Source organism: Pinus tabuliformis, chromosome 5_1 (assembly GCF_031772625.1).
Source record: "Pinus tabuliformis cultivar Carrire ecotype Pingquan chromosome 5_1, CPIR1, whole genome shotgun sequence".
NCBI lineage: Eukaryota > Viridiplantae > Streptophyta > Pinopsida > Pinales > Pinaceae > Pinus > Pinus tabuliformis.
In genome coordinates, this window is record NC_142305.1 from 301,773,232 (window position 1) to 301,785,294 (window position 12,063).

The 12,063-nt window shown below is 40.7% G+C and overlaps 1 long non-coding RNA gene across 1 annotated transcript in view; it reads right to left on the reverse strand.

The window, feature by feature from the left end:
• Positions 1-4,298: 4,298 nt before the first annotated feature.
• The window catches only part of LOC149164566 (uncharacterized), a 46,176-nt gene continuing 38,411 nt past the window's right edge, over positions 4,299-12,063 (reverse strand). The window contains exon 2 of the long non-coding RNA XR_016260710.1: positions 4,299-4,422. This is a non-coding gene — a long non-coding RNA (uncharacterized LOC149164566). The remainder of the gene's footprint in view (positions 4,423-12,063) is intronic.

Below are 12,063 nucleotides of genomic sequence, written 5' to 3' on the forward strand. Positions count from 1 at the left end.
GAACTTTGAGATCTCGTCCTTCGTGAAGCCACCCGATACTGTACGGCTGCGGGTGTGGTGTAGTCGGTAGGCCCAGCCGCTTCACGACCTCTGCTGAAATGAGGTTCTTTTGGCTGCCACTGTCGACAATGAATTGCAGTGGCGAACCCTTCACCCACATTTGTGAGTGGAAAAGACGTTCCCCCTCCTCTGGCTCTTCGGGCTCATTCTTCTGAATCTTGGCAGTGGCAACAGTGGCACTAGGATCCGCATCAATGATTTGCTTCCCTTTGCCATTCCCCTTATCGGGTTCTGGCTCAGAGTCGGAACATGCATCTGATTCGGAAGCCTTCAACTCGGCCACCAGCGACTGCTTGGTCCGACACTCACTTGTGTTATGAGTGGGACTCTTGTGGAACTCACACCACTTTCCTGTGTCCTTCTTCGGCTTCGTGGTGGTGTTCTTTTCTTGCGGCTTCGAGGGGTTGTCTTGGGTCACCCCGCCTTGGCTTTGTCCTTGGCTTTGTCCTTTAGGCTTCGGATTTGTAGATCCAAAGTCTCGCTTCTTCTGTTTGAACTTTTGCTCGATTTTGACAGCGTATCGGTATGTTGTGCCAAGTGAGGAGATGTTCAAGAACTCCATCTCTTCCTGGATGTGTCTGTGTAGGCAACCGCGGTATTTGAGTACCAGATGCAGCTCAGAATCTTTGATACCCAACTGTGTGCGAAGGGTATGAAAAATATTTGTGAACTCTGGCACATCTTGGTCTCGTCCCTGCCGCAGTGTGGTCCATTTGATGTATTTGTCCTCATAGCTTTTGACAGGGTAGTACTGCTCCTTGATGGCATCCCGGAAGTCATTCCAAGTGGGGGCGGCTGAAAACAGTGAGCCTGTACTTTCATCCTTCTGCTCGCAGTATGTTTCCCACCAGTCCTTGACGTGGGGGGCTGCTTTGAGAAGAGCGAAAATAATCTTTTCCCGACTTGAAAATTCATGAACAGAAAAATACCCATCTAGCAGATTTAACCATTTATCTACGGCATCTGCGTCTATTTGACCCTCGAAGATGGGGATTTCAAAATTAACTTGTACCTTAAACAGTGTGGCGTTTCCAGAGTAGCTGTTGGAAGCCGATGTGTCGCCTCTGGGTAGCCGCTGAAGGATCTGCGCAAAGCTATCCATCATCGCGTTCCTTTGCCGCTCGAGGGCTTCTTCGAGCAAGATTCTGATAGGATCTCCTGCCCCCTCGTCTTTCTTCTCATCCACCATGGGAGGTCGTCGAGATTTGCGAGGCTGGTCTTGCAAAGGTTCGACCAATTCAAGCCCTAACTCCTTATATCCCAACCTGGTTAGGGACATGCAAAGAAAAACAAAGAAAAAGCGGCCCGCTCTGATACCACTGATCCGGATTTAAGCAGGAACGCAATAGATTACAGAGATAACCATAAATACAGAGATGCGATAACCATAAAAACAGAGATGCAGCGGAAATAATACTTCATTTCATTAATGGAGAATACTGAAATATGCTTACAAATAGAAATAACCCAACTAGGGCGATGGTAGCTTATCTCTGAGAAGAGATGTGTCGGCTACATGCCTCTGAACTGTTTCGAACTGTCTTTACAATGAGGCTCGAAGGCCTATTTATTATTGAGAAACAATGGAAAACCCTTCACATTCCAAAACCTAACCCTAGAAGATGAAACGCCAAATTGTGGGCCCCGTTTTGGGGTGAGTTGGACAGCCAACTTCCCGGGGTCGCGAATTGGTCGTCTTATCTCCATTTGACGCGCATGATAGCCCGTTGGAAAGATCTCTCCGAGGACTACGACGGAAAAGACGATTTTTATCAGAAAAATCACTGGCGGTGGATTTCCCAAAAAACGTCGTTTAGGGCCTCAAAACGGCTCCGGAAGTTTAGGACCCGAAAAACTGCTAAAAATAGTAAACTGCACTATAATTAAGGAAAGTGAAAAACTGAAAGAGACAGTTGTGGGGGTCCAAATGGGATAGGTGGGTGGCCACCAACGTCCACCTGGATCATGGGTGCATCAAAACACACACATACACATCAAAGTTGCATGGAGTATTTGGTAAGGGAACATTTCTAATACCTGGGTACTAGACATTTCTAGAGATGGGGTACCTGGTACAATCCTCCAAAATAGGCTATGCCAAGTGAGGGTATATACATCAATATTTTACACTTAAGGGTGCAATGAATCTCAGTTGACCAAGCTCATGGGTGCATCAAAACACACACGCAAACATATCAAACTTGCAATGAATCTCAGGTATGGAGGGCATCTTTAGTACAGGAACTACCGAGTACAAACCCTGAAAAATAGAGCATGCCAAGAGTAGCTGTTTTTGTGTGCGCGCGCAAATGTTAGCTTGGTTGGTTTGACATCTGCCAAAGTTGCAGTCTGATATGAGATCACAGGATCCATTCCCATTCAAGTCCTCTGATATTACCATCTGCTCATTCGAGCTGCTGGTTAATACCAACCTCCATCTAGGAATCTGGGGAAGTGGGTGAAATTATGTGAGCTTATTTCTTCGGTTAGATTATATATAATGAAGCTTGAAATGAATGCCAACAACAAGACAATGGTGTGTGTTACATAAAATCATTGTAGGTTGCGAGAATATGGTACCTACAACAGAAAACTGCCCAAAACTAAAAATTGAAGCCCATGACAGCAAAGGTGCCCACATACCAAAACACAGATACCCACTGCATACAATCACCATCCACAGCAAGAAGATGAAGCCTACACGGCAAAAAAGGGATGGAAACAGAAAGAAAATGGTGTCCACTGCATACTGTCAATGGCAAGAAGGAGCCAGAACAGAAAAAAGCAGTTCTTGCAACTCCAAATAAGCGCCCCAAGCTCCAATTTGGGGCCCAAAAGTGGTTTTCACCACTCACCAAATGACAAACAATGTTGCTGCATTTTTCATCTCCATGGTGGAAAAAATGATTGTTGGGCTTTATTTTCAAATTATACATGTTCCAAACAAGGTTTAGGGTTAAGAAAATAAAAAATTGACCTATTTTAACTCAGATCTCATACAACCAATCAGAAGTAGCCTAAGTGGTTGGGATTCATGGTGCTAATGCCACCAACCTCGGTTGGAATCACTGGTAACCTTGCTCAGTATGGTTTGTGTGCTATCATAACAGGCCAGGGAGGTTTTTTCTAGACAGCAGCACTATGTGATCTTGGAGGCAGCAATGATTGTATGTTCTACTTACAGATTTCCCCCATTGATAAATTAAATAAAAAATTAATTTAAAAATATTAGATATGTATGCATTTGTTGGTTTCCTATTGGATAGGTGCCCAATGAAGGCTTTATTTTCAAGTTATGTATGTCCCAAAGAGTAAAGGATTGAGCAAATAAACCATTGACCTTTTATTGACTTAGATTTTTCATTTTTGTTGTATTCTATAATTGAGGACTCAAGGGCTATAGTCCACAATAAACTATTTTAACCGGAGGTAAGAGAAATAATGCAGTTTTTTTCAAGTCCATCCAACAAAATACAGCAGGATGTTAGCGGTTGTTGTGAAGACAACAACATTCTTTTCTTCCAAGAATGGGCACTGGGAATGTGACAATCTACAGAGAAGCCAGAAAACCAATCATACCACAATTTTAAGGGAATTAATTAGCCTATAAAATAGGAACATCCCTTGAATTGGATTGGGGTCACTGGACACATCCCTGGAGAACTTAGGAAATGCATGTCCTTTGCCCAGGTGAAGGATGGGCATCTCCCGAGCCACACACCAGGGACAAGGGGCACATCCCCTTTCCGAGTTCATGTAGCCTATTGCAAGGGATGTAAACCATGCCTATTGAGGTACTATTTACTCATTTCCTTCTTACTTAATAAGTTCTGTTAAAGATCAGTAAATCTTTGCTCAAACGCAAAATGAGAAATCCATTTAGCTTGATATGGTAGAGTTGTTTTTTTACCAGCCAAATAAATTGTTGTACTTGCTTCCTATGGTTCTAGTTCATGTATCAAAAAACATATCTTCTCAAACTGATCAATAGAACTCTGGAATGGTAACTTCCCCAGTGAGACACATGCACCTCTTTGTCCAAGTTTGATGGCTCATTAAGTTTCATAATATTGATGCTAATATCATGAATACCAAGGTGCACTTGGAGATCAACACAAAAATCCTTTGGGCCTTGTTAACCCTCACATTTGCTCCTTGCAAACTAGAGGGTTAAGAGACAGCACTCATTCGGCTGGCTTTCAGAGATGCTGCTTCAACACAGGTCTGAGCCAGCCCAATTCATAGTCAAAGACATTTCACAGCCACTTTCATCAGTTCTGGAGGGCACTACTATTTTTTGCAGCCAGAGTTCAAAGGCTTTCATGTCAAAAGTGCGAGCTCATGATTCTGATGGACCTATTTCTGCACAACAAGTGAGACATTGCCATTTTTAGTAGTTGAGGTTCTGAGGCTCACATGGAGATTCTAAGCACATATCCAAATTCCTTGCAAAAAATCAAACTCAATGAGCCTAACTTCATTAACATGCAAACATTTTCGATTTTTAGCAATGTTCATTTTTAGGCGCACTAGATTTGGCAAGGATCTGCTGGGCATTGGATAATCCAGCGCTCCCCATATGTTTCACAACATGTGCTTAACTGCCTCTCGAGAATCCATTAACTCTGGCAATGCATCCATTTACTAACGCCTACAGGTTTTGGTGTAATGGCAATCGTGATTCCAACAAGTGGTATCGGAGCATAGTTCACTAGTTCGTTACACACCCGGCTCGCACTAGGGGGAGATTGTTGGACATTGGTTAAACCAATGCTCCCTATGTGTTTCATGACATGGACTAACCACCTCTCGTGGATCCTTATCTCTAGCGATGTGATCGTTAACGAACACCTGCAGGTTTTGGTCTAATGACAATCATGATTTCCAGCTAGTGGTATCAGAGCCAAAGCTCTCGAGTTCAAAACACCCTCGGCTCGCATTGGGGGGGAGATTGTTGGGCATTGGATAATCCAGCACTCCCCATGTGTTTCGTGAGATGTGCTTACTGCCTCTTGAGGATCCATTAACTCTAGCGATGCGTCTGTTTACTAACAACTGTTGGTTTTAGTGTAACGGCAATCGTGATATGTTGTCATTGATGTCAAAGCAAGGGCCAGCCATGGTCGCAATCAGATGATTGAAAGGTTGGCAGATTGCTAGTGAGATGTAAGAGGCTTTAGCTTTTGTTCTAGATGTAACCCATTCTTGGTTGATTTCAGATTTATCACCGATCTCCCCATCCAAAGGTTGAACATTAGATTTATTTGTTTTGCAAATTTTTGTAAGTCTACATTATATTTTGAGTGCAATAGGTTCTCCATTTCTAGTAATCGCAAAAGGGTTTATCGTTTCAAGACAGGCAATTCCTATGCTTTAAAAGTAACTCACGAAGGAATTAAGCAAAAGGGCAGAGCAGCTCACCATGGCGTTGGATGAGCAAACAAGAAGCTCTTTAGAATCCAACGAACCCTTCTTCAAATGCTCAATGATAGAGAATATCGTGCAGGTGACTTCGAGATCAACACGACCAAAGAGTGATTCCTAGATAAGTTCGGAAAAGACCCAAAGAAAGAGGATCTTGTTATCAGCAAAGCCAAGTGCAACAGTCCTTCTGAACAAAAATTTGTCTTCTTTCTGGTGGAGGCCAAAGAGGGAGTGAAGACCATCAAAACATATGTGGAACGCATGGAATCTGAGGGTGTATTTCGAGTTATATTGGTGGTGCAGCGCATTTGATGGAGAAGATGATTCCATTGAATTCCTCTTTTCGAGAGGACCAAAATCACAACCTAAAGATCATCAAAATTGGACAAGCAGAAATGTGTTTTTGAATTTATGCACACACGTGCAAATTGTCAAGGTCGGCCCACACATCATCATGTAGGCTCATAAAGCCCAATGCACCTCAAACTTCATTTGGCATCTCACTCACTCACACATTCTTCTCTCTCCTCATCTAATTGGTTCTTACAGCTATTGGACAACTCTTCATCTTACACGTGTGGTTGGAAAGGAGTACGAATTTCTGGGTAGATTACAAGGCCGAAATTTCAAAGTTGTTGCAGGGTTTGACCAGCGTTGACCAAGCACTTTGACTCATCCTTTGACTATGAATTTTGTGGGAAAATTTTGTTTTTAGCAGGCCATACTATTTGGCACAGAAACCAGGGATTTTTGGGCACTCTGACCTGCATTGACCACAGGCTTGTTTGACCGCAAGGTTGAATTTAGGTTGACCGAGTTTGACTATTGTTTGGATGACTGTTTTTGGCTGGCTTTGACCAGCTAAGGAGGTCGAGTTTGACTGCCTTTGACCAAGCTTCAAAGGGGATGTTTTACTGTTGCATTGACCATCTTTGACTTTTTGGTTAAAGCTGAATTTGACTACAATTGACTACAGATTTGATAGGACTATTTTGACTTTGATTTGGCAACTCAATTTTGACTTTTTGTACTCTCTCTCTATTGAACATTTGATTTGGTTTTCCCCATCTTGGGGTTTTTCTCTGGCATCCACCAAATCTGGTGTCCTCTTGTCTTGGCTTGTCTTCAGCATTTTGTTATTTCATGTTCTATCTACAATTACTGTCAATGTCATTAACGGTTAATATGATTGCTATTGGAAACTAAATTGGAAATTGTCATTGGGTTGCTAAAGGACATTGAAGTAATTGTGTTAAGCATAGAACATACGATTGTTAACTAAAATTAACATGGTATCAAAGCTCAGGTGAAGACAAAGCCCAAGCAAGAGAGAGAAGACTAATGGACAAGTCTCAATGGCTTCTATATCTTACTTCAAAACTGAGGATAAGCTCAAAGACAAATCTAAGTATCATGTATGGAAGATGACTTTGGACTTGACTTTGGAACAGCGTGATGCAATGGATTACGTGCAAGGAAAAGTGGTGGAGCCCCCTTCAAATGCACCTGCTACTGCGAAGACGAAGTATAAGAAAGGTGAGGTTAAAGCTAAGAGAATTGTCATAAACTCCATTCAAGAGCATTTGGTTGCCTATATTTTTTATTTGGGAACATAATGAATGTATGATAAGTTGGTTGGGATGTTCAAAATTCAAAGTGAACAATGCAAATCAAATCCTCTTTCTCAAAAACAAGTTGAAGGACATCAAGATGGATAAAGGGGAGTCTATCCAATCCTACTTCATGAGAATAACATAAATCAAGAATAACCTACTATCTATAGGAGAAGTTATTGCTGACAGGGAGCTCACTCTCATAGCACTTGGAGGTCTTCCAAGATCATGGGATGTGTTTAACACCACCATTCTCAACAATGACAGGATACCTGGTTTCGATGAATTATTGGCTCGATGCACTCAAGAGAAGAAGAGGATGATGGTGAGAGATAAGCCCTCAAATGGAAATGAACCTATTGCTTTCTCCGCTCATGCAAAGAGGAAAAATAACATTGGTCCAAGGAGACAAGGTCAAGGATTCAACAACGGATTCAAAGAAAAGAATATTCGTCAGCTACAGTGAAAATTCGAAGGCATATAGAATCTATGTGCCTAGTCAAAGAGATGTGGAAGTAAGTCGTGATGTTACCTTTGATGAAGATATTGCCCTTGTTAAAGCCAAAGATCTCCTTATCCCAAGGAAGGATGATAATGATGCTGCGGAAAAACAACGGATTCAAAGAAAAGAATATTCGTCAGCTACAGTGAAAATTCGAAGGCATATAGAATCTATGTGCCTAGTCAAAGAGATGTGGAAGTAAGTCGTGATGTTACCTTTGATGAAGATATTGCCCTTGTTAAAGCCAAAGATCTCCCTATCCCAAGGAAGGATGATAATGATGCTGCGGAAAAACAAGATGAACCTCTGACAAATGAGCCTATGCCTGATGTTGAAGGCCCGATGGATCCCAATGATCCGCCTCCTAGTGATCCCTCTACCTCAAGGAAAAGACCTTTGTGGCTCAAAGATACTTTCGAAGATGCTGAAAGACAAACTGCTCCAAGAGGGGCATTGAAAGTAAAAAGCGGAACAAGTACAAAGGATATTTGGCTGCTATGAGTACTATTGTTCAATCTTAACCATGCACGTTCGAAGAATCCCTAAAGCACCAAGTATGGAAGGATGCAATGAACAAGGAATACGAATCAATCATGAAGAATGATGTCTGGGGTGTGGTACCTAGACCTAAGGACAAGCCCATAGTCACCTCAAAATGGCTATACAAAAATTAAACAATGAGTTGATGGGAGTGCTGAAAAATATAAGGCCAGGTTTGTTGCTTGAGACTTCTCTCAAAAGGAAGGAGTGGACTATGACGAGATACTTGCACCGGTTGCCCGATATACCACTATCCAATCTATTATTGCTCTTGCTACCACTCAAGGATGGAGCCTATATCAAATGGATGTTAACACTGCTTTCTTACATGGCTCGCTTAAGGAAGAAGTCTACTTGGAACAACCTCTGGGTTTTGAAGTTCAAGATCGAAGGACACATGTATGGAGGTTGAAGAAATCCCTCTATGGGTTGAAGCAAGCCCCTAGGGCTTGGTACGAGAGGATTGACAGTTATCTTATGAAGTTGGGATTTACAAGGAGTTATGTTGATCCAAACCTATAAGTCAAGGTTAAAAAGGACATGCCTCTCATTTTGGTCCTTTATGTTGGCGATCTCTTTCCGACTAGTGCAGACCCTCTCATTTATCAATGCAAGAGGGAGTTGACCCTCTCTAGGACTAACGCACTACTTCCTAGGCCTGGAGGTCTGGCAAAAGCAAGGCAAGATTTTCCTTTCTCAAGGAAAATACATTGTGAAGTTCTTGAGAGATGTGGGATGGTGGATTGCAAGTTTGTGTCTACTCCGATGGAACTCAACTTCAAGAAGCTATGTGGAAGTGTTACTGGGACCGAATTGGCAAACCCTTCCAAGTATCAACAAATTGTGGGGCCCCTGATGTTTTTGGTAAACTCTCATCCAGACATATGCTTCGCTGTGAATACTTTGAGTCAATTTATGGTTGAGCATCATCACATACATTGGATTGCTGCTAAGAACCTCTTCAGATATCTCTATGGCACAATCAACTATGCACTAAGATACACTGCAGGGAATTTGAGGCTGCATGGATATATTGATGTTGACGGGGTTGGCAATGTCGTCGATCGAAAGACCACATCTAGATGTTGCTTCTCATTGGGGTCTACTTCGATTTCTTGGATGAGGAGGAAGCAGAAATCAGTTGCTCTAAGCATTGTCGAAGCCGAATACATTGTAGCTAGTATGGCTTGTTGTACAACGAGGAGCAATAAGGCTCCAACACATCAATACTGATTAGCAGGTTGCAGACATCCTCATGAAGTCCTTGGGGAAGTTGAAATTCTTAGCCTTCCGAGAGAGACTTTGATCGAGCTTCAAAGGGGATGTTTCACTGTTGTGTTGACCATCTTTGACTTTCTGGTTAGCGCTGAATTTGCCTATAGTTGACTGCAAATTTGACAGGACTGTTTTGACTTTGATTTGGCAAATCAATTTTAACTTTTTGTACTCTCTCTCTCTTTGTTGAACATTTGATATAATAATAAGAATAATCGATCAAAGGGTTTTCCCCATCTTGGAGTTTTTCCCTAGCATCCACCAAATCTGGTGTCCTCTTGTCTTGGCTTGTCTTCTGCATTTTGTTATTTCATGTTCTATCTACAGTTATTGTTAATGTGATTAATGGTTAATATGATTGCTATTTGAAACTAAATTGGAAATTGTCATTGGGTTGCTAAAGGACATTGAACAATGTGATTAATGGTTAATATGATTGCTATTTGAAACTAAATTGGAAATTGTCATTGGGTTGCTAAAGGACATTGAAGTAATTGTGCTAAAGCATAGAACATACCATTGTTAAATAAAATTAATAGGTGCAGTATTCAAGGTTGATAAAGTAATATGTGATCTGAAGATTGTGAACGATTTTTTTGGTTTTTTGTTTGTTCTAGTACAAAGGTCACAGTGTTATCTATGTGTATTCTGATAACACTAATGAGAAATTTGAAGATTGATCGTCATCCCTTGAATCGATTGTGATCTGCACCGAGTGTTAATCATTAATGTGAGGATACAAGAAGAATTGAGATTTGCTACATGCCATGTATGGCTAAGTATATGTGAATGTTGCTACTGGGGGGCACCTTATTTGTAACCATGAGATTATGGAGCATGTTGGTGTTGAAGTTGTTGAATGTGCATGTGTCATTGAATTGTGAAAGTTAGTGGGCCAGGAGAAGTTAGGATAGAAACAGTTTTTAAGAGTAGCCCTTGGATATATTTTTGGAACAAACTTGAAGACAACTTTGAAGTAGACTTTGGAGCAGACATAAAGCTAATCTTGAAGAATCTTTTGAGTAGTTATTGAAGATGTTTTGGAGCAGCCATTGAAGAGATTTTGGATCAATCATTGAAACCATCGTGACGCAATTCTGGAAGAAATTGTGAAGCAGTACATTGATTTATTTGTTTAACTAGTGATTGAGTTGTATTTGAAGTGCTTTAGGAAAGGTTGAAGCCTAAGAGGATTGGTATCCTCATATTGATCAGGTTGGTGCTTGAATTAGCTGAGAGGATTTGTGTCCCCATATAAACCAAGTTGGAGCCTGGATTTGCTTGAAAGGATTAGTGTACTTATACAAGGTTGTTGCCTTTATATATATATATATATATATATATTATTTGAAATGGTTGGAGCCTGATTTTGTAAAAAGAGGATTGGAATCCTCACTATTGTTTTCAATAATAAAGTATTGAGGGGTTTTCATGGTGCATTATATTAGATACCATTTTATGGGATTCAACTGCGTTAAGTAAGTCATTCATCTATGACCATTTCCATGAAAGGTAGTCATAATTGACTAATTTTTCATGATTTTTGAATAGTCCACTTAGCACTCATTGCATCGGGTGATGCTCACAAGGGTAAACAAGTGGGATTGAAACTAGTGAAATGAATCACATAGCGTCAATTCTGGTATAAATTATGCTTCTAAATAAGGAAAACCTTAGCTGGATAATAAACAATTGAAAGAAATAATGATTCCCCCCCACCAAAAGTATTTTCAACAATTGGTATCAGAGTCGATTCCTTCAAGCATAGCTTAATAGCTGGAAGGTAGATCCTAGAAACACAAATGGCAAAGTCAAGAAGGAAAACCTCCAAACCCTTTGAAGATATCTCCTCCTCAATCATGAAATCAAAAGTCAATCAGGTTGGCAAAGCTCCCTTGTTCGATGGAACAAACTATGTGTCATGGAGCAAAAGAATGTAGTTCTATTTGATGGCTCTAAGATATGATGCCTGGGATTCAATGCTTACAAAGTACACAGCCTCAAAAACTCCATCAACAAATGTAGTTGCAAAAGAGTCAAGGGAAAACAACACGAAAGAATTAAAAGCCATCTTGAATGGCCTATCAAATTCTATAAAAATCAAGGTCAGAAAATGTTCTTCGACCAAAAACCTCTAGGAAAAACTACAAAAGCTTTATGGAGAATTTTTCTTCATGTCTGTTGAACCAAAACCAAAGTATGTGGAACAAGAACAAAAAAAATGGTTAGGAATCAAAGGAGATAGATGAAAACACCAAAAGCATAAGAGACTGTGAAGATGAAGAAGACTCCAAAGCAAAGGCTAAAGTAGAGCTTGTGGCTACTCTTGAAGAAATAAATAGATAGAGAAAAGATAATAAATAGCTTTAGGAGCAGCTGCAAGATGTCGAAGAAAAGAATGATGACCTTGATAATACAAAGCAAGAAGTTATCCTCTTAAGACTCCAATTAGAGGAAGCCGAAAAGAATAACAAAAAAAATGACAAACCATCTTAAGTAAAGATCTGAGGATTTGAACAAGCTTGAAGCACAATTCAATCAATAAGAAAGGAGACACAAAGAAGAAGTCATCCCCTTGAAAATTCAGCCAGAAGAAACAAAGAGAGCAAAAGAAGTGATGAAGATCCAGCTGACGAAGAAAGAAGAAGA